This window comes from Bombus pascuorum, chromosome 17 (assembly GCF_905332965.1).
Source record: "Bombus pascuorum chromosome 17, iyBomPasc1.1, whole genome shotgun sequence".
Classification (NCBI taxonomy): domain Eukaryota; kingdom Metazoa; phylum Arthropoda; class Insecta; order Hymenoptera; family Apidae; genus Bombus; species Bombus pascuorum.
The window spans coordinates 86,923-93,693 of record NC_083504.1 but is presented as its reverse complement, the minus strand read 5'-3'; the positions used below and the strand labels follow the sequence as shown (position 1 = coordinate 93,693).

The following is a 6,771-nucleotide window of genomic DNA, read 5'->3' as shown; positions in this document are numbered from 1 at the left end:
GCCAACGTCCAAACCGCGTTGAGTGCACTCGTTCCCGTCCGATCACGAAAGTTAAGCAACGCTGGGCACGGGTAGTACTTAGATGGGTGACCGCTTGGGAACTCCGTGTGGTGTTGGTTTTCTTTATTTTTCCAATCTTTTTTACTTTCCTTAACGATCTACTTTCAATAATCTATAATTTAAGCATCGAAAAAATTAATGTTTTGGTATTACCATACATTATATCATTTGTATTTTTACACACATTTATATTTTTCTAAATATTCTTTTTTTTTTGTACATCAAAAGCTGTTGAGGTTTATCTCGAAATAGAGAGTGAAAATGCGCGGATGAATGTATAATGGAAATATATTCAAGTAAGTATAAGTACAAGTACAGTGTACGGTAATCCAGATCCGCAGCGTTATTTTACTATGGAGCTTCGAAGCAATGGGCCTATGGATATTTATATAATTACGAAGAACCGGCATGTTTATACCCCGCTGCACCATCAGTACGTAGCATGTTCCTAGAAAAGGCTATGAGACTGAAAGGCCCTTCGAATTGATTTAGAGCTAAGCAATACTCAATAGCTTCGCGGAATAAGAAAACTAAACGCTAAAGAAGATGTAGTTTTCCTAGAAGTGAGTATTACTTCAACACCCTTCCTAAAACTCGAAATCTTTACAAACAATTACTTTTTAATATTATTCTTATTTTTCAGACCTAATTTTTGTCATAAATATTGAAATCTTGGTTTCGGTAACGCCTTCGTAAGTACATCTGCTTGTTATGTCCGGCGACTCTCTAACAAAGCTCACACCACGCCGCGAGCAAGATTCCTGCCAGATATCTACACACCCTTATTGCGTACCCTCAATAATCTTAAGGACCCTCCATGAATCTTGGCATTTTCATAGTTAAGGTCCTTCAGACCAAACAATATCTTTTTACTTCAAGTGGTACTGTCGCGGCGGTTCGAAATTATTTCACGTTCCACACGTAAGGTGAGAGATTCGTACTACAATTAATAACAATTGATAGTTGTTTCACAATTTATTACAAAACTGACAGAGTAACGGTACAGAATGTCACATGAACAGAACAGAAATAGGAATGAAATGTCGAGTGCTGACTTGAGAGGATTTTTGTATCAAGGTTTTGGCTCCTGTAGAGGGGTTATCGCTGGATGCCGGCACACGGGTTTGCTGTTACTGCTTAATTGTAGTTTTGATGGCTATGGTATGCGAACTGGTATGTAAAATATGATTATTCCATATTCCAAGATCACAGTGACACTACCAAAGGTGTTGATGTTTCTATGATTAGTGTTCGATAGGTATTGTATTCTTTGGTGCTGGATCTGATTCCGTAATATCTAGTTGCTGTATGTTCTGCTTCGAAGTGGTGGAAATAGTTCACGTTGCAGTTGTTTTCTGATTTCGCTGCCTTTATAGCTCGCTGGGTGGTTTCCGTTACAATTATAGCATTTTACTTCGTTTCTATTTTCTGTGTATGAGCAGTTTGTTAGGTAGCTTTTTGCACATTTGACACACGCCGGGACACTCAGTAATTTTTTGTGTGTCCTTATTGTCGACACCGTATGCATTGCGTTGTTTGTTCTTTGGTGTAGGTCTCTGATTACTATTTTGTAATTTCTTTCTGTTTTGAGCTGGCATGTATGATATCCAGCGTTTTTCTCCTTTAATACTTGCGTCACTTTTCGAAAGATTTCAATATATAACGTGATACTATATAACTAAATGCGTTATAACGTAATAGATTATAACGTTGTACCATATAACGCAATACATAATAATGGTAGCCTGGATTCGCATAACGTCATATAGTATGAGCTTATGACGTATAACGTTATATACAATTACCCTATAACGTATAGCATTATATAGTATTACGTTATAACGTATAAGGTTATATACTACTACATTATAACGTATAACGTTACGTAGCATTACGTTATAAGGTATAACGTTCTATACTACTACGTTATAACGTATAACGTTATATAGTATTACTTTAAAACGTTTAACGTTATAATAGCATTACGTAATGACGTATAACATTATGTAGCATTAGGTAACAACGTATAACGTTATATACTATAACGTAATATCGTATAACGTTATGTAGCATTACGTAATGACGTATAACATTATGTAGCATTAGGTAACAACGTATAACGTTATATACTATAACGTAATATCGTATAACGTTATGTAGCATTACGTAATGACGTATAACGTTATATACTATTACGTAATAACGTATAACGTTATATAATATTACGTAATAACGTATAACGTTATGTACTATTATGTAATAGTGTATAACGTTACATACTATTACGTAATAACGAATAGCGTTACATACTATTACGTAATAACGTATAACGTTATATACTATTACGTAATGACGTATAACGTTATGTAGCATCACGTAACAATGTATAACGTGATATACTATTACGTAACAACGTATAACGTTATATACAATTACGTAATGACGTTTAACGTTATGTAGCCCTACGCAACAGCGTATAACGTTATACACTATTACGTAATGATGTATAACGGTATATAGTATTACCTTATAACGTATAACGTTATATAGCATTACGTAACAACGTATAAATTTATATACTATTACGTAATAACGTATGACGTTACATACTGTTACGTAAAAACGTTTAACGTTATATAGTATTACCTTATAACGTATAATGTAATATACTATTACGTAATGACGTATAACGTTATGTAGCATCACGTAACAATGTATAACATTATATACTATTACGGAATGACGTATAACGTTATGTAGCATTACGTAAAGACGTATAACGCTACATACTATTACGTAATAACGTATGACGATACATACTATTAGGTAATAACGTGTAACGTTATCTACTATTATGTAATAGTGCATAACGTTATATAGTATTACCCTATAACGTCTAACGTTATATACTATTACGTAACAACGTATAACGTTATATACTATTACGGAATGACGTATAACGTTATGTAGCATTACCTAACAACGTATAACGTTATATAGTATTACTCTATAACGTATAAAGTTATATACAATTATGTAATAGTGCATAACGTTATATAGTATTACCACATAACGTATATCGTTATATAGTATTACCCTATAACGCCTAACGTTATATAATATTACTTGATGACGTATAAAGTTATGTAGCATCATGTAACAACGTATAACGTTATATACTATTACGGAATGACGTATAACGTTATGTAGCATTACCTAACAACGTATAACGTTATATACTATTACGTAATAACGTATAACGTTATATAGTATTACTCTATAACGTATAAAGTTATATACTATTACGTAATAACGTATAACGTTACATACTATTACGTAACAACGTATAACGTTATATACTATTACCTTATAACGTATAACGTTATGTAGCATTACGTAATAACGTATAACGCTACATACTATTATGTAATAACGTATGACGATACATACTATTAGGTAATAACGTGTAACGTTATCTACTATTATGTAATAGTGCATAACGTTATATAGTATTACCCTATAACGTCTAACGTTATATACTATTACGTAACAACGTATAACCTTATATACTATTACGTAATAACGCATAACGTTATGTAGCATTACGTAACAACGTATAACGTTATATACTATTACGGAATGATGTATATCGTTATGTAGCATTATGTAATATCGTATACAGTTACAGTCACATAAACAGCGCCAGTTTATGGAAGGTCCCAAAAGTCCGTTAGTTAATTGCACATCCTCGCTAATTGCGAAGAAAGCAGATGTGCCCTGCGAAACTGCTGGGTTTTCCGCAAGAACAAGGACACTCATGAGCCAAATGTGCAGGAGACTTTCTCCTCATATGGTATTTATTAACATTGGCCATAACCAATGGGCATCGCGGATCGTTACCCTCACTATTCTACCCAAAAGAGTAAACAGCGAATCCGCGTCCTTAGTTCAGAAGAACACACCCTCACCGAGTTTTCCTCAGTAAGAGCAGTAGAGCAGACAGTCAGTCAGGTTCTCGGGCTATAACGCGCTAACACCTAAACCCTCGGGTAAGATCTAAAAATAATTTCTGTAAGCCCCACGTTTTGTTAATGGTGATAAATAAATATATACTAGATAACTGTAGACTACAGCTATTCCAACACAACCACCCCTATTATCGTAACTGAAATCAGGGGATCGCCCTGCTCGCGGTGTCGATTCGTACATCGTAACGGGAATTTACGACTCCCGTTGACGCGTCTCAAAGCGAACGCGTCTCCCCGCGACTGGACGAAAATACATGGTCCTTCGAGCCGGATTCACGTGCCAGTAAAAAGTGCTCCTAACAGTGAACATACAGTGCCACGTGATCCCACCGCCATTATACAACACGCTTGGACGTCAGAAATCAGGAACGTAAGAAGTTTTAATTCTAATTACGTCACTAATCATGCCGACCATGGCAAAAAGCAACAACATAAGAAAAAGGCGCGACAAACAGTTCGAAGTTGCCGTCAAGTACATAAGGGAGAGCATTGATGACCCTGAGCCATCCACCGCATCACGCACCACGTGTGTGAGTACACTGCAATATCAGCTTCAGGATGCGTGGCAACGATTCCAATCCTGCCAACAAGAGTTTTTTTTTTTTTTTTTTTTAATTAGTTTATTTAGCCAATATTTGATTTTTTGTACATTTCTGAGATTCACAATAAACAATGAATTTGAGTATAGTGTGTTTAGGCAAAAGTACCGATACGCGTCGGTACGACGTAGCCATGGTCTAATATGTGTCGTGGATTTTCGGTTTTTGCGTTTATTTTTTTGTTTTTTGGGTTTAAGTCGCATTGGAGCGTGATTTTTGTGTATTCTTGTGTGTGTTGTATTTTGTCCTGAAACTTGGCCGCAAAACAGGACTCCTCGGTGTATTACTTTTATGCGTTGTGGGATTTTTTTGGGGGGGGGATGAGAGGGAAGGGGAGAGGGGGTGTTAAATTATATTATTTACAATGATTACAGTATTTACATATTTACAGTACTTACATCTAGGTTACACGGTGGTAGGAATGGTTTTTTTGTCGAATTGGTAGTTTTCACTTATATTTTCTTATGGTTTTGGAATCCACCAATATTTTTTTGTGTTTTTTCTGTGTTTGTCTTTAGTGTCTTTTTGGGGGAGGGCCATGTTGTACCTCCACCTGGTGTCTGCAGTCAGTCCGTTTAAGTTTTCCTCGTAGAGTATTGTCTTTATCCCTATTTTTCTTTTTATGTGGAAAATTATCGGGATATTGTTTTGGTCTTGGAGGTAATTTTTTTCGTCTAGGTATAGGAACGCTTCTGGGGGGATGTAGCCTGTTGTCATTGTATTTTTGTAATATAGTACGTTTGGGTATAAGCCGCTGAAGATTAGGCTGTTTTCTTTTATTTTTGACGCTTGTGCGAAATGATTTCTTGCTAGTTTTAGTATGTGACAGTCAATGCGGTGAATGTTGGCTAGGTCGTAAATTTTTTTGTTTTTTATATATTTTTTGTATCCGCTCTGTTCGGATCTGTACGCATTTTGGCAAGCTCTAATGCATTTTCTTTCGAAAACGCGAATTCTCTCCATTAGCATTGCTGGTATGTTGTACCAGATTGGGCAACCGTATGTTATAATTGGCCTAATTAGAGCTTGGTAGCATAATGTTTTTACATTGCTCTTGAGATGTTTCGAATAAAATAGTCTTTTTGCTCTCCAGAATGCTTTATTGGCCTTGGCGAGTTGGGTTTCTATGTGTTGTTTGTAATTTAGTTTGTCATCTATGTTTATGCCTAGGTACTTTACGCAGTTTTTGTGCGGTATGATTGACTCTTCGGATGCCTTTTCTTTTAATTGGAAATTTTTGCAGTGTTTTCTTTCTGCTGGGCCGATTTCGCTGGTTTTGGGTTTGAACAGTATGCTTTCGCATTTGTTTGCGTTGATTCTTAGTTTCCATGTGTGGTAGTAATCGTTGATTTTGTCGAATAGTTCTTGGAGGTCTGTGTTTATTGTTTTAGTTTTGCGGCCTGTTACGTAGATGATTAGGTCGTCTGCGAAGGCTATGGAGCGTTTGTGGGTAGATTTGTTCATGTCGAACAGGTTTAATATGTCACTGTTGTATATGTTGAAGAGTAGCGGGGAGTTTACAGTTCCTTGTTGGAGTCCGTTTTTTATGGTGAATTCTTTGTTCGATGTATGAGAACCCTCGGTCATTAGGAATGTTCTGTTTGTGATCATGTCCCATACTATTTTGATTAAGTATCTCGGGAAGTTTTTTTTTATTAATTTATAAATGAGGCCTGTGATCCAGACTGTGTCGAAGGCTTTTTCGAGATCTATTAAGCAGGCGGCTACTCGTTGTTTTGCGTTTAGTGCCCAGCAGATGTCTGACGTGAGTTTGTTTGTCGCGTGTAGTGTGGAGTGTTTGTGTCGGAAGCCAAATTGGTTTTCTGGTATAATGTTTTTTTTTTTTTGCAGAATGTAGTTAGGGGGTTGTTGATGACTACTTCAAATACTTTGCTTATGTTGGGGAGGAGACTTATTGGTCGTAGGTTTGTGAGTGATGAGCCGTCTTTATTTTTTTTTGTGATTGCTATTATTTTGGCTTTTTTCCACTTTTTCGGGAAGTATGCGTTGTTAAACAAGATATAGGATTTTCTTAGAAGTGAGCATCGCTCCAACAAAAGCAAATAACAAAACCATTTTTTTCA

The 6,771-nt window shown here is 36.0% G+C and overlaps 1 non-coding gene across 1 annotated transcript; it reads left to right on the top strand.

Annotated features, from left to right (window-relative positions):
- LOC132915565 (5S ribosomal RNA) lies at window positions 1–119 on the top strand. The gene has a single exon (XR_009659909.1). It is a non-coding gene; the product is annotated as a 5S ribosomal RNA (ribosomal RNA).
- The last annotated feature ends 6,652 nt before the right edge of the window (window positions 120–6,771 follow it).